The sequence below is a fragment of the Jaculus jaculus genome, chromosome 6 (assembly GCF_020740685.1).
Source record: "Jaculus jaculus isolate mJacJac1 chromosome 6, mJacJac1.mat.Y.cur, whole genome shotgun sequence".
Lineage (NCBI taxonomy): Eukaryota > Metazoa > Chordata > Mammalia > Rodentia > Dipodidae > Jaculus > Jaculus jaculus.
The window spans coordinates 152554778-152581207 of record NC_059107.1 but is presented as its reverse complement, the minus strand read 5'-3'; the positions used below and the strand labels follow the sequence as shown (position 1 = coordinate 152581207).

The window sequence follows — 26430 nt, the reverse complement described above, 5'->3', positions numbered from 1 at the left end:
TTGATAGTGGTCCTGTTTTTAGGAGCTTATAAAGCCTTTGTCGTCCCTGAGGGGTGATATTTGAGAGTTATAGGCTATCCACACTTCTGCTCCCATCTCTGCTTCCTGTTCTGCCAAGATGTGGATATCTTACAGAGCATGTATTTTCTAGCAAATTCCTCCTCACCTAAGCATTCCCTATAGAAGGGAAGAGTCAAGAGGTCAACAGGTCTGTTAGAAGTGAAACTTGAAAGACCCTTCCCTAAGGTTATATAAATGTTAAACAACTGCTTGGGAAGGAGGCTGCCCCACTTGCTCCTGCTAAGCTGTTGTGCACTGTGCCCCAGAGATGTAGCTTCTGGAAGTTGTCACCTAGGCTGGGGTGGGATTTTTGTTGATGCAGCTGCTCATGCTCTTTTAAGTAACTCCTCACTCTGCTCTGAAAGTAACCCCAGTAAACTCAGTGGTTCGCCAAAAGTGGTTTTGTTGCAATGTGAGCTGATCTCCCCAGGGGGAAAAAAGTTCCCATGATAGCATGGGTGAAGGGTTACCTAAGGGAGTATGGGTGACCCCAAAAGAGCTGCATCATCGAAAACCCCTAGCATAGGTGGCGATTCTTGACAAGTTGTATCCTTGCATCCCTGGAGCTCACTGTGTGATCTGCAGACAGCTGGGCTAGCATCTCAGATGCCACTCCCCAGTTTGTGTAACCTTAGAGGTGGGTCTTGGGCCTCTTGCAAGTTTCAGGAACGTCCCCCAAACCTGTGTGTTGTTTACTTCTCAAGTCTCATGAGCTTCCACCCTCTGCAGGAGAGGATGTTTCAACCTAGAGGAACTTGTCCTACGGCCCTGTCCCACCATGCTTTCCTCTTCACGATGGTAAGAAATTTTAGCCACAGTCAATCCTTCCTTCTTTAAATTGCTCCTGCTGGGTATTGATCTCTACAGTGACAATAGCAGCTAATACCAGGGCTGACGGAGTTGTTGCTTCTTTGGTTGATGACCAGGTTGTCATACGCTAGGTCTACCACATTTTTTGTGTGTGACTACAGGCAATTCTTTCACAGTTTTTAACTTTTGGGTTCAGTGGGGATAACTAATCTTATTTCATAAATTGAAATTGTGAAGTGTGGGCTCATTCATTCATTTTAGCTGCCCAGTCTCTGCAGAGATGTTTTCCGCCCAGTCTCTGCAGAGATGTTTTCTGAGCCCCGAGTCTTCATTACTCACTTGTGTTGTGACTGTTGAACTCAAGACTGTTCAAAATTACAGACCTAATAGAAGTGAAAGTGTCCTACAAAGCCCGGTTGCTAACTAAATGCAAATGGCATTATCATTACCACTTCTGGGATGTTTGCATCTTAAGTGTTGATGGTGATAAGACAGATACACATTACTTGAAACTCTGACTTCGCACTGATAGGATTTTAGGCATTTGGGTGGGTGCATCTGTGTGTAGTTAGAGTAGGCAGTGATTAGTAGCAAATGGGGAAAATAGGCAGGATTGAGGAGTTGTACTTCGGAGAAAACTTCTATCTCTCCTCCCCTCCAAGGGATGATATGGCAGGCTTACTTTACACACGGGAGCAGAGGAGCTAACTCTTTCTGGGGAACCCAATATATGCTATACCATTGTTTGTTACTTAACCACTTGGGAGAAGCAGGGTGTCCAGCTCCTGGTGAACTTTCTTTGAACATAAAATACTCTCTTTGCTGACTCCATCTCAACCTAAAAGCTCATAATGAATATATTTTAACTTTCCATGAAGGGAAAGAGGTTGCCCCTTTATTGAAAACATCAATTCTGTTTTTAAGACAGTTTCCTTGATCCTACTTCTTAAGGCTGAAGGGCTTCATGAAAACCTGGGCTGGCATTTTCCGCTATTCAATTCTAGAAGAGACCTTTTGAGAAGTGCTGGGGGACAAGTCATTCTTCTCATGACCTTTATATCTTCCATGGAAGAGTGAAAAGGGAAACAGATGAGATAGACAGGAATCTGGTCTGAGTTTAAGTCTTCTAAATGCCAAGACAGTCCCATGGTAGGTGTTACCAGCTTCAGGCTGTATCTATCAGTCCTAGAATCTCAGATGAATTGAACTTAGCCTTATGTTGAACCCTTGAACCTCTGCACACAGTAATGGAGAGTTTCTGGGATACACATTATGGACATTTTTTTGGTGTGGGTATAACTTGGTATGGTGCATGTGTGTGTAGTATTTGTGTAGTATGCACATGTATGTGCCGATGCAGTTCTCCATGTTCTTGCCTGTGGTGTTCCATCATTCTTCTGCTGTTCTTACTTGAAAATGGCATCTCTCACTGATCTTGGAGTGTGGCGGCTTGAGTTAGAGATCCGCCCCCCCAAACTCTTGTGTTTTAAATGCTATCTCACCAGTTGATGGCATTTTGGGGAGGTACAGCCTTGCTAGAGGAAGTGTGTTGTTGGGGACATGCTTAGGGATGTTATAGCCAGCTCCTTTTAACCAGAATTTAGCTCATTTACTTGATTACTCATTTACTCGTTATCCACCTGCTGTGGCAGAGGTGGTATCCAGCCTCTGCTCATGCCACACTGTCCCCTGCCATCACGAAGCCTCCCCTGAAAGCTGTGAAGCAAAGTAAATACTTCCCTCCCACCAGCTTCTTTGGTTGGGTTTTCTTCTTAGCAACAAAGTGATAACTACAACACGGAGCTTGCAGATTTCTTTTCTTTTTTCCTCCTTCTTTCTTTCTTTCTTTCTTTCTTTCTTTCTTTCTTTCTTTCTTTCTTTCTTTCCTTCCTTCTTTCTTTTTGTGGGCCTTGACAATTCTCTAGTCTCTGTTCCCACAGGACAGGGGATTACAGAACATGTGTGACCACCTTTAGCTCTTGATGTGCATCCTTGGGGTGGAACTTGAGAAGTGTCTCAGGCCTCCTCAGGCCCTCATGCTTGCACAGGAAGTGCTCTGAACCACTGAGCCATCCCCCGACCCCATTATGGATTTTCATACCTGTCTTCATCTTGGGACCTACTAGGATCTCTCTCCTGACTCCACCACCTGCCATTCTCTTACTAGGTGGATGATGAAGGAGTCAGCAAACATACTCTATACAATACCAGGAAGCCCACTCAGAGGTTACACATGTCCATGCAAGCTTGAGCAAACAGTCTCCCCTGAGATTACACACAGCCTACAACCTTGGACAACAAAAACCAGCTTGCCGGTCCTAGCTTATCTGAAAAAACAAAACAAAACAAAAAAAAACCTAACAAAACGAAACGGGTTACATCTCCCATTTCCTCATTTCTCCCCTCCACAATTTGTCTCTACCCCCATCCTAAGGCTAAGGCGAATCGGAGCTGCTGACCATGTGCTGCCAATTGGATGTGTTCTCTCTTCCCAGGGTCATAGTGCCCCCGGAACCAAGATGCCCCGTTCAGACTCTGAAGAAACTCTTCTCTCGCCCTTGAGATTTCTATTCATTTTATTGTTCCAAACTTGCCTAAAATATTTTCCCTTACAGATCATGCCTTCACGATTCTCGAGCTTCCATCAACCCGAGATACCCCATGATCACCTTCTCTCAGTGCCGCCTCATGATGTGTCCTGTGATATTAATGTTTAGAAAGCATTATCTTCAGTTTTCATGACAATATGAACATAGGCACACATTCTTCCTGCTTCACCAACAAGGAAACAGGCTTAGCAGGTTACGGGCCTATCCCGAGGCGACCTCGTGACAAGTGGCAGGGTTGGAATCTAGAGAGATACTCTGTCCTAGGCTCTTCAACCCTTGTGAGTTGTGTTTTATTTAGTGCTCTGAGTCATTCCAGTATTTTTACGCAGGCAGCAATGAATGGGCACCAGGGACAGGGAGCCCTGCGGTAAGTGGCACGTGTTGTCATTAGGGTGGCAAACACAGGGTTTTTTTAAAAATTATTTATTTATTTATTTGAGAGTGACAGACACAGAGAGAAAGACAAAATATGCCAACACCAGCTTTGGCACTTGGAGTAGGGGCTGTGCAGACAGTCAACTTCTGCTCCCCAGGACCTTAATGGCTTGCTGATCAACTGATATATATATATATTTTCCCCCTTAGTGGAGATGAAAACTGTTGTAAAAATGAAGGCAGTTAAGAGATGGCACTGAAAAGTCTGGAGAGATGAATTTCCAGTTCAAACAGAACACCCAGGGAAGGCCCTAGCAGGAAGAGCACACCTGAGACTTACAGTCATGAAGACAGAAGTGAGAATTCCAGACACAGCAAGTCCTGAGGCAGAGTCCCCATCTGCTTATGAGAGACAGCAAGAAGGCCTGCTTGAGCCAAGGGAGTAAGGGAGAGCAAGTGCTGGACGGAGCCTTTGGGAGATAGGATGGACATGTCCCATTGAGCCTTATCACAGGATTATAAAGTTCCTTTATGTTGGGTGACAAAGGATGCCACTAGAGAATTTTGGGATGTATGGTGTGACCTGGCCCATGCTCTAAGAAGATCATTTTGGGTGCTGCTTATAGAAACCTCTGAAAGTGGGAAAGGTTGAGGTGGGTGGTTAGGAGGCTGTGGCTACAACCCAGGAGACAAAGATGGCACCAAGTGCCACTTGCAGTGGGAGGTTGGGGTGGGGTGGGGCCCCGGAACAGTGCTTAGATTCTGGGTCTACTTTGAAGACTGAATTGGCAATGTGCAGTGATGGGTCAGAGAGAAAAATCACAGGTCCTGCGGGACCATGCGCGCTGCTTCATGAGACTGCAGTCCACTCTGTTTGAATGTAAATATCACCGGGCTGAGATATTTGTTTTGTTCAGGACCGAGTGCTGGTACCAATGCCTAACACATGGCAGACCATACATATATTTAGTGAAGGTGGGAGAAAGTGCTTCAGGGATGAGATTCATAAGCTTATATGATATTATTTGTAGATACGTTCTTCCAGTCTGTGCCTGTTCTTTTCATTCTCTTAAGACAATTTTTGTAATAAAACAACATCTTCTTAGTTTTGGTAAAGTTCAATCCATCATTTGTTGTATTGAGTGTACGTGTGCACGGCAGGAGTGTGTGCACACGTGTGTGGAGGCCAGAGTTAAAATTTCAGTGCCCTCTTCAGTCACTCTGCATCTCAAGGGGTTTCTTTTGTGGGTGTGCGCATATATGTGGGTGTGGGCATGCATGTGGATGGGCACGCACATGTGTGTGGAGGCCAAAAGTTGATACTGAGAGTCTTCCTCTTTTGCTTGCCACCTTGTTTATTGAGACGAGGTCTCTTACTTGAGTCTGGAGCTCACCGGTTGGCCCAGTCTATTAATCCAGCTGTCCTCCAGGGGGTTCCACTGTCCCCTTCTCCCATGCACTCGGATTGCAGGTGGGGCTGGCTGCCATGCCTACTTGGCATCACGTGTGTGCTGGAGATCTAAGTGCTGCACCTCACACTTCTGAGCCATCTCTCAAGCCCCTACTTTAGTTTCTGAGACAGGGTCCTTCACTGAACCTGGACATTATTGATTAGAGTAGCCGAGCTAGCCAGCAAGCCCTAGGGATCCTCTGTTTCCACCTCCCCATCAGCTCTGGGACTATAGGCGCATGCTACCATGTCTGGCTTTACCTGCGTGTTTGGGGTCTGAACTCAGGTTCTCATGCTTGCACAGCAAGCACTTTGTCCTGGCTGAGCCATCTCCCCAGTTCAATTACTCCTTTTTAATACAATAGATCGTAGATCGCAGTTTTTCTGTTATAGCTAAGAAACTTCTGCCTAACCCAAGGATGTCACAAAGGCTTCTCTCCCTCTGTTTCCTCTTAGAATTTTTTACGTGTCCCATGTAACTTTATGCTTCATTTTAAATTCATTTTAATATAGTGGGAGGCATAGACCAAAAACTCTTTTGCATGTGGATGTGGACAATTAATTGTTCCAAGGCTGCTTCGTAATGTGAGTTGATCTTCAGAAATAACTGGTGTGTCATCAGCTGGACAAGGGAGGTCAGGAGGCAATAGGCAGAAAGCTGCTACATTAGTCCTGGTTCTCTAAAGGAGCAGAAAGGAAGTGTGTGTGTGTGTGTGTGTGTGTGTGTGTGTGTGTGATGCAGGGCTGGCAGTCCATCCGTGGCTTGTTTTCTTTTTGTTATTTTGAGGTAGGCTCTCACTCTAGCTCAGACTGAACTGAAATTCATCTGTAGTCTCAGGGTGGCCTTGAAATCACAGTGATCCTCCTCAGCCTCCCGAGTGCTGGGATTAAAGGCGTGCGCCACCACACCTGGCTTAGTGGCTTGTTCGTACGTAGGACCGATCCATCCCCTGAGGTGCTGAGGAGGAGTACCCTGGCCATCTTAGAGAGAGAGCTCAAATAGCATGGTGTGCTCTATGTCCTCACATTTTTGTTCATTTTGAAAATGCATTCAATGTACTTTTTTTTTTTTTTTGAGGTAGGATCTTACTCTAGCTCAGGCTGACCTGGAATTCACTATGGAGTCTCAGGGCAGCCTCGAACTCATGGCAATCCTCCTACCTCTGCCTCCTGAGTGCTGGGATTAAAGGCATGCACCACCACACCTGGCTTTCAATGTCCTTTTTAAAAATGATAACTTTAACATATGAACACATTGCATATTGACCAAAATCCCATTGGTTTTCTGCCCAACATTGTCTTCTGTGCCTGTGTGCATATGTGCATGTTTATATGTGTGCAGATATGTGTGTGTGTGTGTGTGTGTGTGTGTGTGTGTGTGTGTGCATATAAAGTCCAGAGGACAACCTTGGGTGTCATTCTCTCAAGTATGCTGCCTGTTGCAGTTGCTCTTTCATTGCTGGGACACACACACACACACACACACACACACACACACACACAAACCCCCCAAAATAGGACAGCTTATGAAGGAAAGGGTTTATTTTGGCTTACAGTTTCAAGTGGAGGTTTCATTTTGGCATGGAAAACATGGCAGAGCAGGTAGCTGGGATCACATCTTGTCACAGCAGCTGGGAGGGAGCAGCAAGGACGAGCTTTCTCTGAACACCCAGTGGACTTGACTAATGAACCTCAAGGTCTGCTCTCAGCAACACATCTCTAGCAAGGCTCCATCTCCCAAAAGCTCTGCCAGCCGGGAAGTGAGGATGAGACTTAATCACAAACACTTGAGGCTATGGGGGACATTTTACATTCAAATCACCTCATTTACAACTTTTCATAAGACAAGTTCTCTCACAGGCCCAGTGCTCCCCAGATAGGTTAGAGCGGCTGGCTAATGGGCTGTAGACAGGTATCTTCTTATCTCTACATCCCCAGTGCTGGGATTACAAATTTGCAACACCATGCCTGGATTTAAAAAAAAAAAAATTTTTTTTTCAAGTGTGTGTATGTGTGGTGTGTGTTTGTGTAGATATGTTTGTGTGTATGCATGGTGTGTGTTTGGTGTGTGTTTGTGTGTATGGGCAAGCTGACAAATATGCATATGTGTGGAAGGCAGAGGTAGATGGTAAATGTCTTCTTCAATTATTTTCTATATCTTTTTTGACGCATTCTCACTAATCTGGTTAGACCAGCTATCCAGCAAGTCTTGGGAACCTCTCTGTCTGCTTCTCCAGCACTGGGATTCCAGGCACATGCTGCTACTCCTGGCTTTTACAGATACAAACTCAGATTTCTTTCTTTTCTTTTCCTTTTTTTTTTTTTTTTCTAGGTAGGGTCTCACTGTAGCCCAGGCTATTCTGGAATTCAATACGTAGTCTCAGGTTGGCCTTGAACTCATGGCGATCCTCCTACATCTGCCTCCCAAGGGCTGGGATTAAAGGTGTGCGCCACCACGCCTGGCCAAACTCAGAGTTTTGTGCTTGCGTGTCAAACACTTTATTGACCGAGCCATCTCCTCATCCCACGCCTGGATTTTAAATAGTGGTTCCGGGGGCCAAACTGGGGTCCTTGGGCTAGCTCAACAGGTACGTTATTGAGTGAGCCGTCTCTTCAGCCCTGCGCCCTGACATTCTTGATCAATGCCTGGGATGAAGTTGGGAAAGCAAGCTCATCGTCATGGGAAAGCCCCAAAGTTGAGAGCAAGGAATATGTGTTCAATGAGAGTCTGGCTCCCCAAAGGTGCCAGCAGGTTGGAATTCTTACTGAATTTAGAGACAGCACCGAGGAAGGCTAAGGTTTCCACTTGCATTCAGGAAGCAGCAGAGGAAAACAAAGAAGCCATGTGGTGGTTTAGATTATCAACCTGACAGGCTCTGGGACCTAGATGATGCTGGCCTCTGGACATGCCTGTGAGGGTTATCTCGGTTAGGTTAGTTGAGATGGGAAGACCCATCTTAACCGTGGTTCCCGGACTGTGTGAGTAGGAGAGCTCTGGCTGAGCACCAGCATGCACTGCTCACTATTTCCTCACAGTGCTGAATGTGACCAGCTCTGCTTCAAGTTACCTCCTCCCCACCTTCCCCACCTCGACAGTCTCCAACCTGGAACTGAAAGCTGAAACAAACCCTTCTTCCCTTAAACCGATTTATTTATTTATTTATTTTTTGGTCAGGTATCTCATCTCAGTAACAAGAAAGATAACTTACACAGGTGGTAAGTGAACGCTTAGCAACATGACGTGATGAGCACATTATGGGGGAGAAGTATCTAGTCAGGGAGAGCCCACACAAGGAAATAAATGGTGCAATTTCAGGTTGGAGAGAAGGCCAGGATCCAGTAATTAGCTCGGATTAGGCTACTTTGAAAAAGCATTCCTTTCTGAGACACGACTGTCAAATGGGAACTTTGAAACTATGTTGTCTAGGCTCTTGTGTGACCTTAGCTAAGGCACCTGTCTGTACATAACTTGCGTATCTGTTAAATAGGAACAACAGTGTTATGCCTTGTTGAGAAGTGCAAATGAATATAGAAAATGCTTATTATGTGCTATGTAGGAATTATCTATAGAGGTAATTACCATTAACTGAAATCTTAATTGTGTGGGACCTGATGGTATATACTTCGTACATTATCTGACAATAACCTTACAAGGTAGATATTTTACCCACATCCTGTAGGTGAGGATATTGAGTTTGGACTGATTAAGCACTTGGCCATTTATGGATCTCCTTGAAATGACATTCCTAGAACAGAGCTCCAGGTCTGCCAGGCTTGCAACACCTGTGTTCAATTACCACATGGCCCTTGATTTTGAAGATGGTTCCAAGGAGAAATGGCCAGATGATAGCAAGTTCAGAGCCATGGTATGAAGTTTGACTAGAGAAGTAGTTAAGCCTAGAAAATGTGGAAGAGAAATCAGACAGGTCTGAGGCAGAAGCAGTACTTATCTACTTGGAGATAAATTTCATCTCACATTAACAATCATGTTCTCCACAGATGGAGTGGTCAGCTTCATGTACCAATGTGCTCCCCATTACAGGAGGCGTTAAAGCAGCGGCAGGTAGCTGGGTTAGGGATATGGCCCCATCAGTAAGCATTGTCCATGCATGGACATGAGTTCAGATTCCCAACACTCATATCAGTGCCAGGTAAATGCCTGTAACCTTAGTGATGGGGAGGTGGGGGACAATCTTTGGGGTAAGGCTGGTTAACTAGACTAACTGAATTGGCATAACTAGATTCCGTGAGTTACCCTGCCTCAGTAAATAAGGTAGAAAATGATCAAGGAAGACACCTGACATCAGCCTCTGGCCTCCACATGTGTGCGCATGCACTCGTGCCCATGTGTGAACACATACACCTGGGCCCATACATACGTCATATGCACATATGTATACCATACACACATATGTGTACCATACACAGATATGCATATAAAAAAGGAAAAGGCAGGTAGAACTCAAGCACTACCTAGAAGGTTGAAATAGATGTCTTTTTGAAACCACTTGGAATGCTGTGATTGTCTACCCCCTATATTAACCAGCTTTGAACCCTTGTGCCTTGGTTTAAAAAATACATTTAACAGAATTTATATATGCTCACTTCTAAAGGGAACTGTGAGGGTTAAGAAAAAAAAATGATTAATAAGCCCACCCAGACTGGAGAAGAAAAGCACTATTTTAAGACAAACTGTTATTATAACACTCTATGTGACTGCCAAGCAGATAATGGGACCAGGAATTAGCTAAATTCATGTACATAACAAACCGTGGTAATGTCTTAGAACTAAATGTGTTTATTATATGTGCCTAAGTGCACAGTCGATAATTGTTATTATATCCCATGCCTTAGTGCAGAGCAAGTTCTCATCAATTATTTGCAGGTTTCTAAAAGAAAACACTTTAAAAACAAAGCAATTCTGCCATGGGCTGAAATTTCCTCCCAGAATTGCTTAACAGGTGAAGGATGAAATTCCTAGCAAGGAGGTAGAAAGTCAGTTATGCGATATGGAAAGAAAACCAAGTAGTGGCTTTTGTGGGACTTGGCGATACCCATTTTCTTTTTATTGTTCTGGCTTGAGACAGTGTGTCATGGCCCTTGTCCATTTCCAGTTTGCTTCGCTAGCCAATGACGTTGGCATATTTTTGTCCAGTTGGGCCAATGAGGTTGAATTGCCTGTTAATTTTGTACTGAATTGAATTAGTTTCAAGACGAAATTGATTCAAACAGATGAAGCTCCCTTCATCTATTATTCATGATCTTGTTATAACAGGAGGCCACATGTTAGTTGCATTAATGATACTACGTTGTTTTAGTGAAGTTCTTCTTGGCACCTATTAATGGACTTTGATGAGCCCACTAACCTTCTCCAGTTTGTGGCTGTGACCATGCTCTGGTTTGCTTTGGTAAATAACACCGCTGTGTGAAATGGCTGCTTTGAATGCCTCATGGGATTCAGAAGGGGAGAGGCTTGTGTGGGCTGGGTTGGAGGAGAGAGATAGATGAAATTGTCTCTGATGTAAATGAAACTTGTTAGCTGGTCAGTTTCTATGTGGAGAAAAAAGAGGGAATAGCATGTAGAGACTGGAAAATGATGAGGAGAGCAAGGAGTGGATGATGGTGGTGAGGAGCAGGTGAAGCAGGTGAGGTAGGTGGTAGATCTCCGAGGTTGTTTCCTGGAAGGATTAACTGAAGAGGAAGTACTTCCCCCAGAGCGAGCCCTTCCTCCGGAGTGGGCGGCCCCTCTCAGATGGGGACTTCATGTAAGGAAGCTTTGGGTGAAAAGAGCCACTTCCTTCCTTCCACTTGGCTGCGGGAGCTGCTTGCTGCCTTCCAGCGTGGATTGAAGACCAGCATCAACTGAAGACCCACGTGGACCGAAACCCAGCAGCTCCTCAGGAAGCCTCCAGACCTTCCAGCCCCATCTGCAGTGCCAGATCAGGACTTCTGAGGCATCTGGCTACATGGACTGAGCAGCTACTGGGTTCCTTGACTCTCAGGCCTGCAACTGCTATTGGACTGCCATAAACTAATCCAATAAATCCCCCTTTTAATATAATTAATCCTAGCAGTTCTGTTCCTCTAGAAAACCCTGGCTGATATATCCTGGAAAAAGAAAAATGCTGAAGCCCCGTACAAGCCAGAGGATGAACTTTCTTGTAGGAACCATCTTGTAGGAAAAGCTAGAGTTGAAACAATGGGATGGATGAGACTGCTTCGCTATGAATGCCTCTTGCTTTCCACTTAAACCCAAATCTCATGTCAGAACCCTGAAGAGGGTGGAATGGGGTGAGTGACTGAGTATTTGCGTGTGTGTGTGTGTGTGTGTCTTTGTGTATGATTGGATCTCTTTGTTTTTCTTCTCAGTGTGGCCATATTGAATAATTTTTTTCTTGTTTTCACTATTAATTTGGCTTATTATTATTATTTATTAGAGAAAGAGAGAAGTGGGGAGAGAGAGAGAGAGTATGAATAGGTGTACCAGGACCTCTAGCCACTGCAAATGAACTCTGGACACAGGCACCACCATGTGCATCTGGCTTACATGGGACCTGAGGAATTGAGCCTGGGTCTTTAGCCTTTGTAGGTGTGTGCCTTAACTGCTAAGCCATTTCTCCAGTCCCTAATTTGGCTTTTTAAATTGGTTTATCAAAGATGGGTGGCTGATCTTAGTTTAGGGCTTCCATGGCACAGATTTTGACCCTTATAACTTAGGTAGCATTTAGGAGGTTCATTCTACCACAGTGAAACAGCGATTAAAGACAGTCACCCTGAGGTGGCCTTTTTTGTTTGTTTGTTTGCTTTTTGTTTTTTTGTTTTTCAAGGTAGGGTCTTACTCTAGCTCAGGCTGACCTGGAATTCACTGTGTAGTCTCACGGTGGCCTCGAAGTCACAGCAATCCTCCTATCTCTGCCTCCCAAGTGCTGGAATTACAGGTGTGCACCAACACGCCCAGCTGCAGAGGTGGCCTTTTTAAAAAATGTTCTTTGTTCATTTTTATTTATTTATTTGAGAGCAACAGACAGGCAGCGAGAGAAAGAGGCTGAGAGACAGAAAGAAATTGGGCACACCAGGGCCTCCAGCCACTGCAAACAAATTCCAGATGCGTGTGCTACCTTGTGCATCTGGCTTACATGGGTCCTGGGGAATCAAGCCTCGAACCAGGGTCCTTAGGCTTCACAGGCAATCTCTTAACTGCTAAGCCATCTCTTCAGCTCCAAGAGGTGGCCTTTTAATGAGACAAACTAAAAGGAATTACTGAATGCAGACTTTGTAATGAGGGTGCTATGGATTGGATCGTGGATATGATATTGAAGATAATATTGTTAAAGTTTTATGACATAGATCTTAAAGGCTATCCCTGTAGTCTCTCTTTGTTATTCTTCATCAATGGTCATCCCAGATGCAACAAATGACCTTTTCCCAGGGAGCTTGTCTATGTCCTGGGAGGAAATCACACAGCCCAGCTGCCAAGTCTGGAGCAATTCATTCTAGTTGTGCAGTAACGGTTGACCTCAGGCTGGCTCAGGGAAAACCTTTTGAGTGCTGGATACCTGTTAGGCACTGAGCCAGATATAAAATTAGGCATGCAAAGTTCTATCTTTGCAAAGATTAAAATCTCACCAAAGGGCATTTTGGGGCTGGTGAGGGAAACTCAGTTACAGACATATGGTGGATGCTACACCTGGCTGCCGGCCAGAAGCAAGGCTAGAACTGTTGATGTCCAGTACCTGCACAGGCTCTGGGAAAGAGTCTTATCTCAGATATCCTACTTCACTGTCAGGTGTGATTACTGACCTCTGCTTTAGGAAAACATCCAAAGAGTGAGAAGAACAGAAGCCAACCATTCGTTGGGCATCTCCTGAGCACCAACCCTTCCTTATCATGCCATTTCTGGCTGCCTTGTTCTGTTTTTGTGGCAGTCACCACTGAAGATGAGCAAATTGGAGCCTGTGGTGTGGGGGAGAGACACTTGGCTGAGTTCACTTGTATAGCCTTTCCACCCCCAGCTAGAATCCTGAAGCTCAGCAAAAGAAAGGTGTGGGTGATGTCGAGGTATCATGGGGCATGAAGGTGAGAAGAGGAAACTAGGAGTGGAGGTATGTTTGGAGGAGGTGGGGGATGGCACTCTAGATTTTGATTGGTATTTCTGTCCTACTCTTGGGGAGATTCTAATTATGGCAGTGATGTTTGCCACAGGAAAGGAAAAGGAGCTCAAACAGATAAGGCTCTTGGATAACCCCGAAGGCACTCTTCCTGCCTCTATTTGCTGGATGAACTCTGAGAGGCGGAAGATGGTCAGAAAGAGGTACAGAGGAGGTGAGAGCCAAGGAAAGGGGACCCCTGAGTCAGTGTAGGTCAGTATTTCAGGTCTTGGCTGCTTATCACCATTGGATTTAGGGGGATTTTTTAATAATACTTACAAGAAAGGTTTCCATAGTGATCTTCAAATGCTTAGAACAATGATCATTTGCTTTAATATCTTGACACACATTATGGTAGTAACCATAACAGCTAACACTTTGGGAACACATTGTACCTGCCAGACCATATCACCTTCTTTATGCGGTGTATATTATAATCATTGTTTTCTCATTATCTCACCCTTGTAAAGACACCGGAGCAAAGGATTGGAGGAGAAGGCAGGTGGTTTTTCCAGATAGAACAGTCAAGGTAGGAGTTGGAAGGACAATGCGAAGACTGAACTGCCTGAGGTGGAGCATAAAGGTAAGAATAGGGAGATACATGGCTCTGACGTCCACAGGGACCATCCCACTAGTGTTATCTGTGAGTGGAAAGCCAAGGAAACACTATAAGCAGAGGCAATGTGGCAACACTGCCTACTCATGGGGAGAGAGAGCCATGAGGGGAACCAAGTGTGGGTTGCAAGTGAGGAAAGGCCCTAAGTCCAAATTCAAATTGGTAGAATTTTTAATACGGTAGTGGTGGAGTAGATATAAGTGGGTGGGAGCAAGAGCTGTGGATACCATTGATGCCTGGCAGGAAGCACAAGCTCATAAGGACTGTGTGAGGGCATTTAACACACACGGAGGTATGCTGTGTTGTGTGGAAGGATAATTAAGGCCCATCGGGTTTACAGTATTTTGGTCCCAAATAAGTGCCCATAGTGTGACATTAGAAGGAATTTCAGGAAGACAGACCACTTCTCAGGATTGGGGAGACGTCAGTGTCGGCCTCTGAGATCGCATTTCTTTTGGGGTGGTATGGCCATCGACAATGACTCCTTGGCTGGGAAGGGGTCATCAGAGACTGGAAGGATTTGCCTTTCACAGATAGTCCTGGCTTCTGGTGTAACCTATGCAGTAGGGTGGCAAGAAGTCCCTGAGTGACCTTGGACACATCACTGCCCATCTTCTGCTTCTGTTTATACATTTACCTTGTGGGTGAGATCAGTGAGATGACCTACAGCTCTCTCCTCTCCATAGTAGAGGCATCCTAAGATACAGCGTCGTAGTTGTCTTCACACTGCTGGGATAAGGCACTTGACCAAAAGCAGCTGATGGGAGGAAGGTTTGTATTTTGGCTTAGAGTCTTAAGGGGAAGCTTTGTGATGTCAGGAGAAAGCATGGTGTGAGCAGAGGCTGGACATCGCCTCCTTGCAAATAGCAGGTGGAAAATAGTTAACAGGAAGGTGAGCCATTAGTACATGGGCAGTTCTTCCCCTTTTAAGCCTTAGTACACAGGTAACTCTTCTACTCATAAACACTTGACCTTCTACAGTTTATAGGCAAGTGAACGTTCAAAAAAAAAAAATAGAACGAGGCACAAAATGTTGGGCTTGACCTAGTTCTGCATAGAGAGGTACAAAGCAAAACAAATGACACATTCCAGTATAAAGTATGTTTTGAGGAGCGCCAGGCAGCAGAGAAGAATGAAATGTCACTGCTGGTATTGACTTACAGTTTAAAAAGAGCGTCTCTGGGTTTCAATTTCTCCAACTATAAAATTGGGATGGAAATTTTTATCTTTCAAGGTTGCTGAACTGATTACTTGAGATAATGAGAATCAAGTGCTTAACTTGCTGCTCAGGATACACCATGACTCAGCAAAACCACCCTTCATAGCAATCTTTATTGGGCACTTGTGAACTGGGAACTGGTTTATACTGAGTCTATGGCTAAGACACATGACTTTAAAAAATATTTTTTATTTATTTAAGAGAGAGAGAGAGACAGACACAGAGAGAGAGAATGGGCAAGTCAGGGCCTTTAGCCCCTGCAAACAAATTCCAGATGCATGTGTCACCTTGTGCAGCTGGCTTATGTGGGTACTGAAGAATCGAACTTGGGTCCTTAGGCTTTACAGGCAAGTGCCTTAACTGTTAAGCCATCTCTCCAGCCCTAGATACAGGATGTGTTTACAGAGCTTCCATTTGAAGTGGGGAGGGAAAAGGCATGGCAAATGTAAGGACACATCAGAAAACTGAATGATGCTATGAAGAGATAGAAGCATGATCATGAGGCAGGTACCCTGTATCGCAGTCAGCCTCTGCCTAGAGATGGAGGTGGAGGAATGAGGCATTAGTACATGGGTAGCTCTTCTATTTATGAGCATGCATGTTCTCTTGCTATAATAGAATATGTAAGAGTGAATATTTTGTAAAAAAATATTTTAGCTCATGGTTCTGCAGGCTGGGAAGTTCAAGAGCAAGGAGCTGGCACGTGCTTGGCTTCTGGGGATGGCTTCATTGTGGAAGAGCAAGTGGAAACAATCAGAAACACCAACGTAACTGATGGACTCCCAAGTTGATAGGCAACCACCTGCTCTTGCGATAACTCTTCCAAGAGAATAAACCCAGTTCTATAAGAAAGACATTACTTAATGACCTAGTAAACCTTTAGCAAAACTGCTTCCCAATACTGCCTCAATTTACACATGCATCTTAGAATAGACAGGCCACAATGAAACTATAACAAAGGCTCCTTTAAATTGCATGATCATCTCTGATTAGAATTGAAGTTGAAACTCAGTGGCTATGAAGGAGCAGGTGTGAAGGAGGACTATTCTAGGTAGGCAAAGACATCAGGCCTGAGGCCCGAGGTTGACCAACTTGAGCCTATTGGAGGAGCAGGAGGAAGCTGGGTTGAGGCTGAGTGAAGTAAGCAGGAAGATGGGATGGAAGGAGAAGACAGTGAGTGCCTTGCAGGCCACCTGAGAGAAGCTGCATCTTTTTCTGAGAACAGTAAGTAGCCAGGGAGGATTCTCAGCAAAGGTGTGACTTGATCTCATTTGTGTTTTTTTTTTTTTTTTTTTTTTTTTGAGGTAGGGTCTCACTCTGGTCCAGGCTGACCTGGAATTAACTCTGTCATCTCAGGGTGGCCTTGAACTCATGGCAATCCTCCTACCTCTGCCTCCCGAGTGCTGGGATTAAAGGCGTGTGCCACCAGGCCCGGCTCTCATTTGTGTTTTTATCAGAGCCTTCTGACTTATATGCAAGTCTGGATAGGAATAAAAGGAAAGGAAGAGTGGGGCAATCAATGAGGAGGCTGCGGTCAGTTGTCTTCACAAAAGGGCATGAAGAGTCACCAGTCTCTTTGCTTCTTACACAGTGACTTTCCAGGCCTTCTAGTCAAAGTCCAGGGCCTGTTTATTTGCACAGCTTGTATTTGTGCTGGACTTGTTCTTTGCTTTCCTCTGAACAATGGGGTGGAAGCTTGTATTATGTTCAAACTTCAAGAGACCTTGATGTCTTCTTGGACACTCACTCAGCCACCACACCATGAGAATGTACCTGGATTCATCCACTGGCTCAGGAAAGCCAGGTGGACCGGAGAGGATAGAGTCGTCAAAGCAGGGAACCACTAGATTCAGTCATGTATTAGTCAGCCTCCAGCTAAACTCAACAGTATACTGAAGACACATGGATGAGCCCAGCAGAGACCAGAAGAGCCACCCAGCAGAGCCCAACTCATTTTTCTAACCTGTGAAATCATGAGCTACATAACTGGCTTTTCTCTAAGCCACTAAGTTTTTGGTAGTTTTTTATACAGCAAGAACTGAGACAGAAAACTACTGAGATTTTCTGGGCCCAAAATGATGGTGACGTGGACCAGGATTGCAATGAGGTGATGTAAGCTTATTCCACATGTTTTGGAGTTAGTATTAGCAGGGTCTGATGAATGATAACGTGTGAGAGCAGGAGAAGTAAAAGATGAAGAGAGTAGAGCAGTCAATGATAGTATTATCTTCATGTTGAGAGGTGGAATGTCATTCCCAGAAGGCTTCCTGATTGGCTGACTTTCCACTGAAATAAACTGAGAGCATTTCCATACAGAACATCTCATTGAGTGCCTACTGCCTGTTGGTATCTGGGGATGCCAATAGCATTTAGTTAAGACACACGTAGTATATTCCATGTATTAGGCACTACAATATGAAATTTATAATTAACTCATTCAATGAGTTAACTCTTATTAAGGTTATAACCCCTTATTACATCTATATTATTTTATTTAATAGACAAGGAAAGAAATGAAATAATTTGCTGAGTATACAAAGCTAGTAAGTAGCAAAGACAGAATCTCACAGTCTGTCTTAAAATTTGGACTATTTGTGCTTATGTGCTTTATGTGTGCCTGTGCATGTCTGTGTATGTGAGGGAAGGTATACCACAGAGTGTGTGGAGGTCTGAGGACAACCTCAAGTGTTGTTCCTCACCTTCTATCTTGTTTTGAGGCAGAGTCTCTCTTGTTTGCTACAGTGAGTGCTAGACTAGCTGGGCATGAGCTTTCAGATTCTCCTGTCTTTGTCTCCCATCTGGCCACAAGTATGCAAGGATTATAGACTCTAGCACTATGCATCCTGTTTTACATGAGTTCTGGGAATCCAAACATGGGTCATTAGGCTTATCCACTGAGCCATCACTATTAGCCAAAACGTTCTTCTGAAAATTTCAAGGATGCACTATGTAAAAACAGGACAGGGAAACAGTGACTCATGCAGTGTAGTGTGCACTATGATGCTGTACTTGTCTGCAAGTCTGAGAGTAAATGCTTTAGACCTTACCAGCTATTCCAGATCAGCTACAGTGAAACTTGGTTGTAGGAACATGAAAGCAGCTAGGCCATAGGTAAGTGAGTCCATATGTCTGTATTTATAGAGACAGTTGACCTATAGGCCACAGTTTGGTGATTCCTGCTTTGATACAAAGAGAAGAGCCCACTGCCAAGACTTAGGGAAGGAATGGGGCTAGAGAAATCTCACCCAAACTTTGAGTTAAAAGGCAAGAAAGAGGGCCAGTCAAAAGACACAACACTCAGCAAGCCACACGAAGGGCCAGCAGTCTGACAGGAAGGGCAATATTGAGGCACTTGTAATGTGTAGAAGCTGGGTCTAGTTCTTAGATCTCCTCAAGTTGGTGAGGCCTGCCCTGCCCTGGGCCAGGAGGATGATGTGTTCCTACCTACAAGGGAACCCTACATGCAAGAAATGTGAACTAAAAGCTGTTCTGGGACAGCTCAGTGGTTCTCAATATGTGTCCATACCTGTAGCTTCTGCATTACTGAAACTTGTTATAATTCACATTCTGAAGCCTACCCTAGAACTTCTGGGAGGATGAACCCAAGAATTTCTAAATGTGTGTGTGTGTGTATGTGTGTGTGTGTGTGTCTGTTACATACACTGCACAAGAATCACCATTACTGGAGCTCTCAAAACACACAAACATTCAACAACATAAAAAATACCCAGCAAGTGCCTAAGAGAGATTCGGCTCAAACATGAATGGAAGGGCAATGGAATGGGATATCCGGTGTTCTACTGTGGCCCGTGCAGGTGGTGTGTGTGTGTGTGTGTGTGTGTGTGAGAGAGAGAGAGAGAGAGAGAGAGAGATACACGATCCCTTCTCTCCCACACTCTCACACAAATGTTTGCTTTTTCTTGTGTGCATCTCACTGTGTGTGGTGTGTGTGCACATACTGCACCCCCTGAGCTCATCTGCTGTGGGGTGTGCTTGCTCATCACGTGTCCCACTCCACTGCTTTCCACCTTTGTCATTCGAACCAAGTCCTTGTAGGCGCTTGCTGGGTTTTGTATGTTGTCTGTATGTGTTTGTTTTGAAAGCCCCAGAAATGATGATTTTTGGGGGTGTTTGTTCCCCTATGGGACTGGGGTTACAGATGAATGCTGCCAAGCCCAGCTTTTTGGGATCTAAATGGAACACTATCTTGGGCCTCTTGTGTGCGCAGGAAGTGCTCTTCACTGCTGAGCCGTCTCTCTAACCCTCTTCTCATGTAGCCCAAGCTGGCCTCAAACTTTCCATGTAGCTAAGGCTGTCCTTTGACTTCTGATCCTCCTGCCTTCACCACCTAAGTGCTGAGATTCGAGGCATGCACCACCCTGCTGGAGTGTTTCTTATATTTTTATGGTTACTTATACTTTTATTGCAGCATAATTCATACACTGCAAAACTTCAACCATGTTGGTGTGCAGTTCTTAATTCTCACCATGGTTAAGAAACTAGAACACAAGAGTTTTGGTGTGGGAGTGTTGGGGCATGCCTGCAACCCCAGCGCTCAGGAGGCTGAGCTAGGAGAAGCAGCATGAGTTTGAGGCCAGGCTGGGCTAGATGGTGGGACAAGCTCAACATCCCCGTCTTCCTCCTGCTCCCTTTCCTAGTTTGCCTCCGAATGCCTCAGGACCCACTCACCACTGAGCTGTTCTCTGAGCCAGTGCTCCCCTCCCCCACCCCGTGGATGTTTTCACAAGCAGGCTGGTTGATTCTGACCGACACTGACATTTGAGAGCAGCTGCATGGTTCTAAACCCTCAGCGCCACAAGGCATTCATGATGCCCACCCAGTTTACCATGAGAACTTCGCCTCGGGGTCTCTCACGAAGTCTGAGTTGCTCTTTCCCCCCCATTATGCAAAACATGGTCACCTCTGATCTTGAGGCTTGGGGCAAGGGTTCAATGAATTAAATTAAATTAAATTAATAAATACGTAAGTGGAGTAGTCTACTACTCAAAGGGTTTGTTGTGGTTTAAATGTAAAATATCTCCCATAGGCTCATACATTTGAACACTTGGTTTCCAGCTGGTGGCTCTGTTCATGATGGTTGTGGAGCCTTTAGAGGTGGAGCCTTGCTGGAGGAACTTGGTCATGAAGCAGGTCTTGAGGTTTTACAGCCCAGCCTCCACTGGCTGCTCATCCCCTACTTCCTGCCTGCCCATGTGACTAGCGGGCTTCCCTAACAAGAAACCTCGAAACTGTAGGCAAAAAGTAAACCTTTCCTTACTTTAAGTTGTTTCTGGTCAGGTAATTTGTTCACGGCAACAAGAAAGTAACTGACACAGGGTATGGGAATATTCCTTCTCTCCTTTCACACATATCCCTCAGCTTCCAAGTAGATGGCCAATCCCCCCACACCCCCAGGGAGGTGGTTTTGTGGTAGTATCTGGCTCTAGCCCAGGCTGACCTGGAATTCCCTATGTAATCTCAGGCTGGCCTTGAACTCTCAGCGACCCTCCTACCTCAGCCTCCCAGCACTTACCCTGGAGAGAGAAAGAGAGATAGTGCGAGAGAGAAGGGGAGAGGATGGCCATGTCAGGGCCTCCAGCCCCTACAGATGAACTCCAGACACATGTACCACTTTGTGCATCTAGCTTTACGTGGCTACTGGGGATTCAAACTTGGCTTGTTCCAGGCTTTGTAGGCAAACACTTTGGTCATGGAGCCATCTCTCCAGCCCCTAAATTTATATTTTAATGTATTAAATTATATTAAACATTCACTATTTATAGTAGCCAAATTATGATGGCAGCCTAGATGTCTACCAAGAAATAAATGGACACGGTGTAACATAATGGAGTTTTATTCACCAACAAAGAGGAATGAAATCATGACAGGAAAATGGATGGAACATTACTTGAATTCTCATTGCCTTCCCTCAAAATAATCTCTTTTAAAAGCTTGACATATAGGATATATAGACATATTTGCACAGAGATAAGACTATATAGGTTTATTTTGTATATTTCTTAAAGGAAAGTTCGTAAGTGATCAGTGCATTCTCTAATTTTGTATTTGATGGGTTTTTTTTTGCCTGTGACATTTCTATCCACTTAAAAATTAATCTGGAAATTGAACTCTAGTTCATTTATTATATTGGATTAAGCATATCAGGCATCTCTTTGAAGTCATCACTGAGTTTAAAAGAATGTAAAGCGTATCTCTAGGGTCCAAAAGAAGAGGAACCTGAAAGAAAAGTGAGAAGCGGTCCTCTTTTTCTTTTCCCTTTTTTTTTACTTTTACTTTTTTTTAAACTTTCCATTTCTGAGGGATTTTAACAACCTTGTGGAGATAAAACATGTGCCTTTGTCACTTGTGAGGGTTAATTGAAACATGACACCTGCTAATGCCACAACCTTCAAGTGTCTGTGTCCTCAGTGAAAATGTGGGTAAGAAAATTGAGCCTACCATTGTAAGGCAATACGAAGAAGGAAACTATCTTGGCTTTTGTCTGTGTGGGAAAGCACCCTTAAGTTGTAACTGGGTGGGGACATGGCTTAGCAATTAAGAGTTCTTGTCACTTAAGCAGGAGGGTCTCTCAGGCCTCTCAGAGACCAGAGAGTTCAACTTCCGAGATCCCACAGAAAAACCTGGATGTGACCATGCACATTTGTAAACCCAGTCCACGTGGGGAGAGATTGCATGCATTGCTGATGGACTGTAGGTCCGGGTTTAGGGAGAGAACTCATCTCAAGGAAATACATAGGTTAGCAGTAAGAGAAAGGCACCTGACATTCTCTTCTGGCTTCCACACATGTGCACATGATGAACGTGGGTCATGCACATCTGCGCATAACTAGCTATAACAAATATTGAATAGGAAAGTTTTAAAAACCATGCTAAGGGGCATTACATTTGCAATATAGGCTCTTAAGAAAGATATTTTGGGGCTGGAGAGATGGCTTAGCGGTTAAGCGCTTGCCTGTGAAGCTTAAGGACCCCGGTTCGAGGCTCGGTTCCCCAGGTCCCGCGTTAGCCAGGTGCACAAGGGGGCGCACGCATCGTTTGCAGAGGCTGGAAGCCCTGGTGCGCCCATTCCCTCTCTCTCCCTCTATCTGTCTTTCTCTCTGTGTCTGTCGCTCTCAAATAAATAAATGAAAAAAAAAAAAAGAAAGATATTTTGGTCGTATATATCAATGACATCTTGGTGAGATAAATATTTGGGGCTCTATTCTTTTCATTTTGAAGGTATTATTTAATCCTTTGTATGCTAAATATGCAAAAGAAAGGTCTAAAGTCAGCCTGCTTTTTATTCTCTTTGACTTGTCACCCTCACAATTAGTTTGAGCAATAAACAGCTTAACTGTCCTCTGTACCCTCTCCTGCCCTCCTTTGGTGATCATCCAGGAAGCCTTAAAGGTTTGGGGGTCTTAAATTTATTTATTTAAAAAAAATTTTATTTATTTGACAGAGAAAGAGATAGAGAGATAGAGATAGATAGATAGATAGATAGATAGATAGATAGATAGATAGAGATAGAGAGAATGGGTGTGCCAGGACCTCTAGCTGCTGCAAATAAACTCCAGACTCCTCCAGACTCATGTACCACCTTGTGCATATGGTTTACGTGGGTTCTGGGGAATCAAACCTGGATCCTTTGGCTTTGTAGGCAAGTGCCTTAACTGCTAAGCCATTCCTTCAGCCCTTAAATTTACGTTAAGGTTATTGCTCAGTAAAATTACGAATTTGGATAAGCCCATTTTGGTACTTTTTAGCACATGCCCTGATTTGTGTAACCATCAGGATACAGGACAATGTCATCAGATTAGAAACATTTCTTGAGCTGCCTTTTGTTGGCCCTTCCTTGTCTTACCTTTCACATTTTGTCACCTGCAGATCTGTCATCTATCAGCATAGTTTTGTTCTTTCAAGAATGACATGTATATAAGTGAACTCACAGGGTGAGTTACCTTTACAATCTAACATCCATCTTTTAGCATGTTTTTGAGACCCATCTGCATTGCTTATATTAACAATCCTTCTTCCTGAGAAGTATTACTTCTACAGTATGGATGAGCCATAGGGTCTGCTCATTCACTTACTCAATGGCATTTAGGTTGCTTTCCATTTGGCGCAGTTATGAATAAAAAAGCCACACACACACAGACACACAGACACACACACACACACACACACAGATTTGTATGAGCACAAGTGTTCATCTCTTCAGGGTGAGTACCCAAAGTGGGATTAATGGGACATATGACCGTGTATGTTTAAATACATAGGAAACTGCCAAGCCATTTTCTGAAATACCATGCCCTTTTTGAATTTCCACCAGGAATGTTTGAAATATCATTTCTTTGAATCTTCACCAGAATATATGTATATATTAGTTATAAAAGATGTTTAGTGATATATCTCTGTAATTCTGCGTTTCCCTCATGACTAAAAATGCTGAATATCTTTGGCAAAGTGTCTGTTCTAGTCATGTAGAAAGGACTGATTCCCGTTAACTGTCTTTAGCTCATTAGAGAAGCGAGTGGCCTCCCATGCCCCTCTGCTACCTGTAACAGAACGTGGACCGGCTCTGTCATGTTCAGTTCCTGTGCAGGTATAGCTGCTGTGAGTTCATGAAAGCAATGACCTGCATATGTCCCAACAGCAGAGTTCCACAGCATGCTTCCCATCCTCTAGTTTTTATGTTCTTTACCTTCCCTCTGCTGTGATGTCTGAGACTCAGAGGGAATGATACACAGTCCTGTTTCTGGACAATCATCAGTAACTTGTTTTTAGCATTTGACCACTTATGATCCTCTGCATTGACCACCTCACACTGCCAAATAATTATTTACAAAATAAATATTTTTTTAAAATACCTTTCTGACCAGGGCTGATAGCAGAACTGATCTGTAGATAGAAAAATAAGCATTTTTTTTTTCAGGCTTAATCCACTTTTATTTATTTATTTTTTCTGTATAAAACCCTTATGTGGTAGCCACAGCAGGAGCCTGGGTCCTCTGCCCTGAGACTCTGGGGTGGGTTTTCACAAGATGGCCAGTGAATTCCTGGTAGGGAGTCTTGGTGAATACAGTCTCTTTCCAGAGGTCGGGGGTCAAATAGCTGTAGGTCTTAGAGATGGCGTCAAAAGTGGCCTTAGCAAAGTTGCCCAGGGTGGCAGTGCAGCCCCTGGCTGAAGTGTAACAGTCATCAATACCAGCCATCAGCAGCAGCTTCTTGGGCACGGGGGCAGAGACAAGACCAGTGCCCCTGGGGGCAGGGATAAGGCGCACCAGCACAGAGCCACAGCGGCCTGTCACTTTACAGAGGACTGTGTGGGGCTTGCCCATCTTGTTCCCCCAGGAGCCTCTCCGGACAGGCACAATGGAGAGCTTGGCCAAGATGATGGCCCCTCGGATGGCAGTGGCTACCTCCTTAGAGCACTTGACACCCAGGCCGACGTGACCGTTGTAGTCCCCAGTGGCGACAAAAGCCTTGAACCTGGTACGCTGACCAGCGCGAGTCTGCTTTTGCACTGGCATGATCTTCAAAACTTCATCCTTAAGGGACGCGCCCAAGAAGAAATCAATAATCTCAGACTCCTTGATGGGCAGGGAGAGCAGATAGATCTCCTCCAGGGACTTGATCTTTATGTCTTTGACCAGGCGTCCCAGCTTAGTCACGGGGACCCACTCCTTGTCTTCGGTTTTGCCTCCACGAGCCCCGCGGCCTCGGCCCCGACCACGGCCACGGCCACGACCGCGACCCCAGAGACCGCTGCCTGCAGAAACCTCCACGGAAGCCTCTGCGGCCTCCCAGGGTCGGCCCCCTGGGTCCTCCGGGCCCTCCCACTGCCCCGGCGTCATCCGCCATTTGGCGTTTTCCCAAGGAAGAAGGAAAAATAAGCATTTTAACCACCCATTTTTGTTTTTTTTTGAGGCATGGTTTCACTTTATCTCAGGCTGATGTGGAGCTCACTCTGTAACCTCCTCAGCTGGCCTTGAATGAACCGAACTTCTTTTACCTTAGTCTCCTGAATGTTGGGCTTGAAGACATGCGTCACCACGCTCAGCTAAAATATTGATGTTGGTGGAGATCTTTGAGAGTTCTCCATGTGATCTTCATCAACATTCCTTATCAGACATGTGATTTGTAAACATTTTAAACCTACAGGATTTCCTTCTGAACTTTCAGCACTTTCTTTTCCAGATCAATAGGTTTTAGTTGATCATACACATGCATATATTTGTTTGTTTTATGACTCATGCTTTGATGTCATGTCCAAGCATCTTTGCCTAATCCTAATTGCATGCATATCTCTTGCCTCTTTCCACCGCAAAAGAAACTTTTGTGAACTTAGTTTGACATCTTTTTTTTTCACAGGGAATAAAATTGAGACATTTTTAGATGAACATTTTTTTCTCTGAGTGTGGCATCAAAATTCACATATGACAGAAGCCAGTTAGCAGAGGACTGGAAGCCCTTCCTCCCTTGGGCAACATGTAACTATAGAGTATGCGGAAAAAAAAAAAAAAAACAATCCCACAATATACAAATGTAGAAGGTGAGTGTGAGACAGTGTAGGGATGATAGGGTCCCCCAACAGTAAAAGTAAGGAATGTCTTTGAGCATGTAGTGGAGAATCTATTTGTATTTCTTCATTTCTTTCCCCTAAAACATCACTGGAGGACGTGAGTAGGCATCTGAGCATATGGCATGGGGTGTGTCTTGGCTAAGGGATGTAAAGAGATTACTCATTTTACTGACAACCTGGGGCACTTAGAATTCTGGCAGCAGGGATAGACTAACCCATCCAGCCCTCCATCCAGTAAACGCCCATAAAAAAACTCAGTCTAGGTCTATAGGTAGGCTTTCCCATTTTATGGGAACCTCTTCTACCCCCTAGCAGGAACTCAGCCTTTTTCCCTTAAGCTCTATTTCTAAAAGCTCTATAATAAAATCTTTCTAAACTTAATTCTCTATGTGTAAGATTCCCGGGGGAGGGGGAATCTTCCGTGGTGGGAGACCCGCGCCCAAGAACCAAGACCGAGCCACTGGATGCAAAGGCAAGAGGCAGCTTTATTGTTCACACAGGCGCCTGCGGGCACTCCAGTCCTTCGAGAGGCTGAGCGCGCTGGGCAAGGGGAAGGGTC

The 26430-nt window shown here is 44.6% G+C and overlaps 1 pseudogene; it reads right to left on the bottom strand.

Moving 5' to 3' along the window:
* Positions 1-24251: 24251 nt before the first annotated feature.
* On the bottom strand, positions 24252-25150 carry LOC101599117 (annotated as a pseudogene).
* Positions 25151-26430: the final 1280 nt, after the last annotated feature.